The following is a 10,093-nucleotide window of genomic DNA, read 5'->3' as shown; positions in this document are numbered from 1 at the left end:
GTGTTGTTGGGAAAAGTATCCAATACGGAATGACCCTATCCCACTCTAAGGGTGATAGTACCTCAGCAACAATCAAAGCAAAGCTATTCGAGATTACTTCTTTATGAGATGTACAAGAGGGGAGAAAGAGATCCACTAACCGATGTCTTTCGCTAATGATTGATGCAATATTCTCTCCTTGCTGCTTGCTCCCAGCTCCTTGCTCTTTCACTGGCCCAGCTACACCAAGATCCTGCAAAATGGCAAGAGAGGGAAACTACAAGAAGCATACATTCATAACTGATTCAAGGATTAGAATAAATCAAATACACAAGTATAACAATACACCATTGAGACACATGCATATAGGAGAACCTCAAATGCTTTATTAATGGAAGAAGTAAAGTTCAGGAAGTGATACAACCATAAAAGGCCCAATCCAGCATCACCTCCCAGCAGAAAGAAATCTCCTCTTCACCCCCTTCAAAGAAAATCACCCAATAGTTCTATACTCAAACCAACAGCACTTCCTTACATTCACAAGATTCCAGCCTCCCTAGACCTCATGAGAGAGATCTATATATAGGATTTTTGGAGAAAGGATGAGTCAGCCTGAGCTTGGCATGCAGCTGACTAGTGTCCTCTCTCACTTCAGTTATTCTTCAGTTCTTGAGTCCACTTGGAGGTTCTTGCTTCCACTTGGAGATCTAGACCCTCTTACTCATCACTAGTCGAATTCCTTGATCCAAGTGTCATTTTGGAAGCTTCCTGGGCATTGACACCTTGAGGAATGACTGTGCCACTTGTCCAAACTCGCCCAGCGCAGGTAGCCTTCTTTTCAGTTGACATTCAGCGCAGGTACACAGTGGAGCAGTTGACATTCAGCGCAGATGCTCAGTGGAGCAGTTGACATGATCCAGAATTAGCTTGTTTTTGAGTGTTTTCAGGTGGAGAACTGATATTCAGTGCTGTGGTTTGCTGACCTTGTTCCTCTAGGGGTAGGAAGAACATGTTTAGGGACTTTGGATCCCTTAGATTATGGACATTTCATGCTTCATGTTGTAAGGCACAAAAATGTCTATAACAGTTGCCCCCTAAAGTATGAGGTCGTTTATCGGGTGAAATGCTTTATTAGGAGGATCCGAAGTTCATTCAATCGCTGAGAGGTGACCTGTAATAAAATACAATACAATACATTATTTTTCATTCTGCTTTCATGATCTAGCTGAGGCGGGCATTCCCATGCTCAGCTTTATAAATTCATTTTGGTACATAGAACAGACGATCGTCTGATGGTAGACAGATAATTCTCTGTTGAAATTATCATCCTTTGAGTAGGATGATCATCTGCTACAATGATGTACATGTCAAATGTCTTTATATTTCCTGAATATATATCGCAGCCCGGATGGATGAAACTAGATCCGGGGTCTTCAAACTCGTTCGATCTTCACTCTAAGTACAAGTCGATCCATGTGAGAATTGTGCTAAAGTCGAACATGGAAAGACATCGCTTGATTACCGGTCAATGATGAAAACCGTTAACAAGCACGAGAGGAATCACCGATAATGATAATGACCCTCAAGGTACTGCAGTACAATTCACGTGGTGTGAATAAAGGACTTGGCGTCGAACACCACGCAAAATCTTCTGGTCGAAGGTCATTGATGTATACATGTCGCCGGAAGTGAGAAACTTGCCATTGAGGCATGCAAGCTTCAAAGTACTGAGGGGGGTGTTCCTAGATCAACTTCTTGGATAATGAGCTGAAGTCGACAAGAAGCGATCCGTCAAAGGAGGGCCTTAATGAATCCCACATCAGTGACACGGAACGGAGCTAATGACTTTAATGGAGGTGAAAACAATCTGTGACATATGATTCAGGGTGGCGATCATGGATGGATGAAGGATAATGTATGGTAGTGGATGGGACACAGTTGACTCTTTCTGAACAACATCTCTTGAACATATAACGACACTGATGCGATGGATCGGTAGCATTACCCCAAATGTGGATGGTTTGGCGAGACCATGGTGATGAGACCGGTGAATGAAACAACCCAACCCGATGTGATACGGAGGAAAAGTGTCATGTTCAAGAGCGACTTGCTACCATTAAAGCTCTGAGGTTCTCCCAATTTTTCCCCAGTCATTTCTGACCAGTACCTCTTTATTTTTGTCAAGCTTGAGGAGGATAACATATGCTTGTTCTATAACCTGCCCTTCGGGCAAGCCCATCACTATGTTTTAACAAGCCTAGCGATAGGGAAACTCGTTCTCGTCTAAAGACAAGTTTGTCGCTATTTAATCATTTTAATGAGTCTAACGACAAGGAAAACTCGGTCCTTTTCATTTTTAGAGAGTCTGAAAAGGTACATAAAGTTAACTCCAAAATTCCTTTTTCATCATCTAATCCCTTAAGTCCAAAAAAGTATAAAACAATACAGAAGGGATGAGTTTTCGATAACTTTAACGAGCCGAATAAAACAAGCGCTCGACCTTTTTGTGCAATAATCCCTCAGGTCCAAAAAGATTAAAATCTAGAGGAGGGATAGCTCTTCCGGTCCTTTTAACGAGCTGGAAGGCCAAAACTCGGCAAACTTTTCATATTTTACGAGTCAGTTGAAAAGAGCTCAAAGAAGACTCGTCTTTTGAGGAATGAGTGATAACCAGGGATAGCAATTGATTCCAGGTACAGGTTGGAATTTTCCAATCACGGCAGTGTCACAAGGATGGCTAGGTGAAATCACTCTTCGCAGCTGTTCCTCAAAATGGGTAAACAATCATATGGAGGTGAACGATCGGCCAAATGGAATGGAGGTGGCAGGTGCAAACACGACCAAGGCTTTTTATGGCTAATAAATTTACGATCACAGTGGTTATTTACCGGGATAGGTTCATTTTTTATTTAACGAGCTTGAATGTGCCAAAACACTACTCAATCTTATGTTTATTTTTTAACGAGCATGAACTATGTGCTAAAACTGCTCGGATCTCGCTTTTCTATTTTTTAACGAGCATAAATTCCGTGGTAAAACTACTCGAATATACCAGTCATAAGATAAGAAATGTCCCCTGTAAGATCCCATTTTTTATAGAGCTCGCGCCTTACCAAAGCTATGCTCCCTCTCATCCTTTCTTTATGCAAGTTCGGAAACGGCTAATCCTAAAAACAGATCAATAACCGCTCTTAGCTTGCACTCCAAAAGGTTTGCATGCCCCTAGGTATAAAATACAATTTCAAGGCTGCCCCTCCTCTCCCCCACCTGTGCTTTTCTTTGGGTGTTCACAGCTACTTGTCGTCTTGCTAGTCTAATGTTAACGATACTTGTCTTCTCGTTATTTTTAACGGGTCTTATGCGGTACTTGTCTTCCCGTCAGCCCAACTTTTAACAGATCTTTTGCAAGATCACAAGAGAACAACTACTTGCGACAAGAGAGCAGCTACTTGCGACAAGAGAAGAACACTACTCAAAGACAAAACATATGTGTTATTGAGGGAGGCTTGCCTCTTTCTGGTTACCCAAATATTGTCTTGTTAACTTCTTCAAACGAAAACATTTCCTCGGCACTGTCTACCGAAATAGACAAGGGTGAATGACCTTTGTCAAACACATAACCTTGACAAAATAATCTTATTCCAGAACAACCCCTCTTCCATCCACGGACGGGGTACGGACTAGTCATATTCTTTCGCGGAAATTCTACCTTATACCCAAGGTTTTCTCTACCCGAAGCAGACCAGGATGCATGCCCCCTGGGTTCCAGTCCCATCTTTCCGAATCACTCGCACTCATCGGGAAGAAGGACTGGGGGTGGAGACATTTCTTGATTGAATAGACCATTCAGGGTTGGTATATGACTATTTGCGATGCGTGATCCCGGAAATGAAAGTTCGTCTACGAGCTTGACCATCCTTCCTTCGTGTGGAAAACACATTACTCTAAAGAGTGAGGAGACTATTGCTCCCATGCAATATATATAGTCTCGTCCAAGGAGTAGGTTATAATCCAAGGGTCCTTGAACAACCATCACGTTCATTTGAACGGTCTTCCCTTTCAATGTAACAGGCACATTGGGGAGGATCCCTAATGGTCGACTGGTTCCTTTATCGAAACCCGAGAGATTTCTTATCTCAGGCAAAAGCGCCGGGGAACCCAGTGCTTTCCAAGCAATAGAGGAAAGGATACTCACAGACGCCCCTTCATCAATGATAGTTCCAACCATTACCATTCTATAAATTTGGACTATGATTCTGAATGGTATACTGGCTGGCAACCGGGGTCTGCCTAGTTGATTCCAATCAAAGGATACAACCAGGTTGCTTGGTGGTGGGACCGAATACACGGCCAGATATGACCCTGACGATGTTCCTTCCTGCGATAAAGGAATGGGCGCATTGCCCTGACGCTCATCAGAGTCTGTGTTGATGAAAAGAATATGGATGGTGTCATCCTTATTCTCTTCAGTGAGGGTGTCATTTGAAGATGAATCTTCAGTGACGGTGTCATTTGAGGATGAAACCTCTGAAGGGAGAACCGGGTCAACTGTCGTTTCGACCTTTGGACTTTCGTCCGGTCTGGATTCAGTAGGTTCATTTTCAATGACTGACGCTTCAGCTGACCACTTGAGTGGGCCAGCTGTATTTTCAACCAACGAAGGACTTAGCACGAGTTTTTTGTATCCAGGAGGAAGTCTCAACGGTGAAACCGGACGATCTTCCAAAAATCTCTTCGCTTCGTCTAAGAAGGGACAACGGTGGATGGTGTGATCGCCTTCACACAGTCTTCAGGGGGATCTTGCTCCCCCTCTTTGTCTTGAACCTTCACTTTCGCTGGTTGACGGTAAGCATTCAACATGGCCTTCAGAGGTTGATGCTCCCGAACTGTGCAAACGAGGGGACCAGTCCCTTAGTATCCGGGGAATACAGGGACAATCTCTATGGAAGTGGTCTCCTCTACATATGACACATGGTGATTTAGGCCTGGTCTGTGCTGTGTGTAGATTTTTGTCAGATGTCTTTTGCTTGCCCCCAGTCGCCTTAGGCTCCTTCTTCTTCTTCTCTTTCTTCTTCTTCTCCTTCTTCTCCATGGGAGCTTGGCTTTTGCTGGCTCTACCTTGCGAAGATGAAGGATTGGAGGAAGAGTTATAAGAAGTGGAAGGCTGGTGGGAAGCTCTAGAATGATCTAACTGTTGACTCGACTGTTCAGGAACCATGGTGTTTTGAACTACATTGGTTGAGAATAGCCAAATTGGCAGGCCAATTGTCAGTCCTGGAAGCGACAATGTGGCCATGTGGGGCGCACCAACTTCTCCCCAAGAGGAGAAAGGACTAGGATTTCCATCATGTGGAATTCCTTGGTTGGTGCGTTCCATGTTCTCAACCTACAGATCAACCCAGGAATAGGAGGTGATTATGTTCCATTTAAAATAAATTTTATAACGACGCTTTAGACACAACTTGCTTTTTCACTTTTTAAGAGTCGAGAAAAAGCTAAAGATGACTCTAGTCTCCTTCGATGTTTTAACGAGCCCGAAGTGACAAATGCTCGGATGGACTTTTTTAGTTATAGAGTTTGAAAAAGGCCAAAAGAAACTACTCTGGAGTTCTAGGCAGAGGGTGTGCCAAACTTTTCGCAAAACCACAGAATACGTTTTACGGTACGAGTGGTCGATCTTCGTGAATGCTGTGTTCACTGCATTGCGATCAGTAGGGCGGCCGACACGGCTTCCTATGAATAAAGGCTTTGTTCCTATAGGGGTCTCCCAATATATACGCGACGGTACGTGGGAGCACAAGTCCGTATTGATACTTATCGCTTCACTGTGGAGGAATCACCCAACCACTCAACGCTAAGATATCACGTTTAACGACGCCGGAACACGTCTCTAGCTTAGACCTCTATGTGTTTGCGTTATGTTTCAATGCGTTGTTATGTAAATTCAATTTATTTTAAGGTTGATCTTGTTTAGTAGTTTGCCTTTATGGATCACCACGAGATGTATGGTAACACTCCTAAATGTAGTCTAAGATGATAAGCAAGCTTTTCAATCTTTCAACTTTGAAAATCTTAACTACTGAGGGAAAAGAAAGACATCATCTTTTCACACAAATCATAGAGCACATACTAATGCACTTCTTCCTAAATCAACATGCAAACTGTCAAAATGCACATGCATAATGCAGGTATTTCTTTTCTCTTTCTTAATGTTGATGTAATACAAAAAGAAAGCTGTTGTATAACTTTGAATTCAATTTCAAGTGAAAACAAACAAGCTTGTCCAAAATCAAAAGACGCCTTAAGATTTACTTGTTTCGACACTAGAAATATATAAATTCAAACCATATGATGAAAGCAAAAGCTCAACCAGCTATGAGCAGCAAACAAACTAACTCTTAAGATCAAAACGTCACTTTTCACAGGTCTAGATCTAAGAGGTCACAGCAAGACTAGTTCACTTTTCGTTATGGGAAACCACAAATGATATAAGAAATACACAAAGAACAAATATAGTTTCTTTATACAACCGAGGCGGAATAGTGGCAAGGAAAGTTGGCTTCAGATAGGCACATTGACTGGTAACAGGCTGCAAAAACAAGGATGAAAACAGGGCAATAAACAACAGGGAACCCCAGTTTCACAAGGCAAAACTGGTTCAGCGCAGGTAGTACACTGTCAGTTTGACATTCAGCGCAGGTAGCCCCTTCGGGATCTGCGCTGAAATGCAGATTGCCTTCACAGTGCCTGCAATGAAGGGATAAAATTTCGTTTTTCCCAGTTTCCGGGTTACAGATTGCTCAAAAATCAACAGTTTTTGGCCAAATCAGAAGCTATCAATCAAGTACACACTAAGGGATGAAAAGGAGGATGAAAAGCTATCACTAAGAGCTGTTCAGAGTCCTTGTGGATCAGCTCTTCAAATCATAAACATGCCCAGAAACTGAGCTAGAGTAGTTGCCCTCTACTTTTCATTTGAAAGATCCAAATGCAGTTCGATTCGGTACTCCCTGTGTTTATGAAATGAATAGCAAAAACACAAACAACCAACAAGATACGATCCCCAGTGGAGTCGCCAATTTGTTGTTAGGAAAAGTATCCAATACGGAATGACCCTATCCCACTCTAAGGGTGATAGTACCTTAGCAACAATCAAAGCAAAGCTATTCGAGATTACTTCTTTATGAGATGTACAAGAGGGGAGAGAGAGATCCACTAACCGATGTCTTTCGTTAATGATTGATCCAATCTTCTCTCCTTGCTGCTTGCTCCCAGCTCCTTGCTCTTTCACTGGCCCAGCTACACCAAGATCCTGCAAAATGGCAAGAGAGGGAAACTACAAGAAGCATACATTCATAACTGATTCAAGGATTAGAATAAATCAAATACACAAGTATAACAATACACCATTGATACACATGCATATAAGAGAACCTCAAATGCTTTATTAATGGAAAAAGTAAAGTTCAGGAAGTGATACAACCATAAAAGGCCCAATCCAGCATCACCTCCCAGCAGAAATAAATCTCCTCTTCACCCCCTTCAAAGCAAATCACCCAATAGTTCTATACTCAAACCAACAACACTTCCTTACATTCACAAGATTCCAACCTCCCTAGACCTCATGAGAGAGATCTATATATAGGATTTTTGGAGAAAGGATGAGTCAGCTTGAGCTTGGCATGCAGCTGACTAGTGTCCTCTCTCACTTGAGTTATTCTTCAGTTCTTGAGTCCAGTTGGAGGTTCTTGCTTCCACTTGGAGATCTAGACCCTCTTACTCATCACCAGTCGAATTCCTTGATCCAAGTGTCATTTTGGAAGCTTCCTGGGCATTGACACCTTGAGGAATGACTGTGCCACTTGTCCAAACTCGCCCAGAGCAGGTAGCCTTCTTTGCAGTTGACATTCAGCGCAAGTACACAGTGGAGCAGTTGACATTCAGCGCAAATGCTCAGTGGAGCAGTTGACATGATCCAGAATTAGCTTGTTTTTGAGTGTTTTCAGGTGGAGAACTGATATTCAGTGCCGTGGTTTGCTGACCTTGTTCCTCTAGGGGTAGGAACAACATGTTTAGGGACTTTGGATCCCTTAGATTATGGACATTTCATGCTTCATGCTGTAAGGAACAAAAATGTCTATAACAGTAAGTGCAGAAAATCCGAATGAGAGACTTAGATGCTCAGAAGGCCAACATTGCAGCTGTTAGGGTCATCGTGAGAATCCTTTGCACCTCACTCGGCCCCATGCTCTAGAGCCCCAACGGTGATGTCACCCTTAGTAAGCTCCTGTTCCGTTTAATCGTTGTCTATTTTTGGATTGGTGACACCCATTAAGTTATGAAAATAAGTAGACTGTACTTAAAAAACCTATGAATTATAAGTAGAAATTACATAAAAAAAATTCTTTAGATATTTTGCAAGGAGTCGAATAACCAAATACTCTATGATCTTTTATATACTAAATTAAATCTTGCACATTGAGAAAATATAGCCAAACTCAGTAATAAAAATTACATGGATTTCTAACAGGGCAAAGCGCAGAGCACCTCCATGCCTTGAACACGATTCATAGCAATATGACTTCAACTGCAATTGAGAACTCACATGGTAAAAAACATATTTGACCACTCTCATCATAGTATCCTATGCATGTACACCCAACTTTCATTTACATTTCAAAATAGTCCTCCATAACCACAACAGGAAATGATATAAAATGAAAAAAATCAGGACCTTTCATTTACATTTCAAAATAGTCCTCCATAACAACACAAGTAATGATATAAAATGAAAAAAGAGGGACCTTTTGCCAGAGCATCTGGCTTTACAATAAATTCAACACACTAAACATATAGTAACAAATTAGAAATACTTGGGAAATATTATGCCAGCCTTTGATTAAATAATGCACTTTAAAGTTCTGCAGATGCCAACGATAGATAAAGCCCTTAAAGAATAAATTATGTTCTTTGCTTGTTTCTGTGTTTCTTTTGCTTTGGTGGTTGAAGAACCATTTTTATTACGACATCAAAAACAACCTTAACATTCTGTTGTGTTTTATAATTGCATTCAATGTATGCTGCAGCCCCCATTTTCCTCTTCTAATATTCACCTTGTGTTGTTGAGATTGGTGTTGCTCTGGGATGATCAACAAAAAACTGTTTGTCTTTTTGTAAATCTAATTTTGTCCCTGCCAAAATGATAGACACAAATGGTGCGTAGTGTCTCAATTTTGGAATCCACTTTTTGGAAATGTTTTTATAATTGGCCTTGTTGATTAAGGAGAAAGCCAGGAGGAAGACATTTGCACCTCTATAACTCAGGGACCTGATCCTGTTGTAATCCTCTTGTCCCTTCGTGTCCCAGAGGCCAAGATTCGTTGTACTTCCATCCACCACTACATTTGCACTGAAGTTAACAAACATTATTGGTACATAGTCTGTTCGAAATGTGTTGCTTGTGTAGGAAATAAGCATGCAAGTTTTTCCCACAACACCATCCCCCATAGTCACACACTTAATAAATCTAGCAATACTCATGGTTGCTTTGACTCTTCAGAAAAACTAACTATATTTGTTGGAACATTTCCTATCCAGTAGCTGAATTCACAAAGGCTTCTTAGCTCAGCTAACAACACATAACAAACAGCCAAAAGTTTTAAAGCACCCAGAGCGATTACAAACTAGAAAGAAAATTGTTTCTCAATTCAATATTTAAAAGGCTATCCCAGAGAGATTAACAACCATTAAAAAATGGAGCACATTTTGAAAAGAAACAAACAAACATCTCAATCTAGAACATCACAGTTAGGATCTGTACTCACAAAAACCAAATACTGACCTGCTCACTCTTCTCACACACTGCGAGGCCCACTGACTTCCTACAGAAAAAAAATCAATTTTGATAGTTAAAGGCCATTATATGATATTGTCACAGTCCATGATGTTATTTCCAAGTTCTTCTGTGGGAGGTTGTCTGCTGGATGAGGAACAAATTGTTATCATTACAAAAAGTCTTGTGTTAAGCACCTCCGAGCAACCTTCCAGAGGAGCAACCCAATGTCTCGAGGGGGGATGGGGACTACTTCTCTTGTGGGGCTTGGATCTAGGAAAG

General features: G+C 41.5%; 1 pseudogene; it reads right to left on the bottom strand.

Moving 5' to 3' along the window:
- Positions 1–8,928: 8,928 nt before the first annotated feature.
- Positions 8,929–9,519, bottom strand: LOC149183639 (rac-like GTP-binding protein RAC2 pseudogene; annotated as a pseudogene).
- Positions 9,520–10,093: the final 574 nt, after the last annotated feature.

The sequence above is a fragment of the Pinus tabuliformis genome, chromosome 3_2 (genome assembly GCF_031772625.1).
Source record: "Pinus tabuliformis cultivar Carrire ecotype Pingquan chromosome 3_2, CPIR1, whole genome shotgun sequence".
Lineage (NCBI taxonomy): Eukaryota > Viridiplantae > Streptophyta > Pinopsida > Pinales > Pinaceae > Pinus > Pinus tabuliformis.
This window is presented reverse-complemented; position numbering and strand designations above follow the sequence as displayed.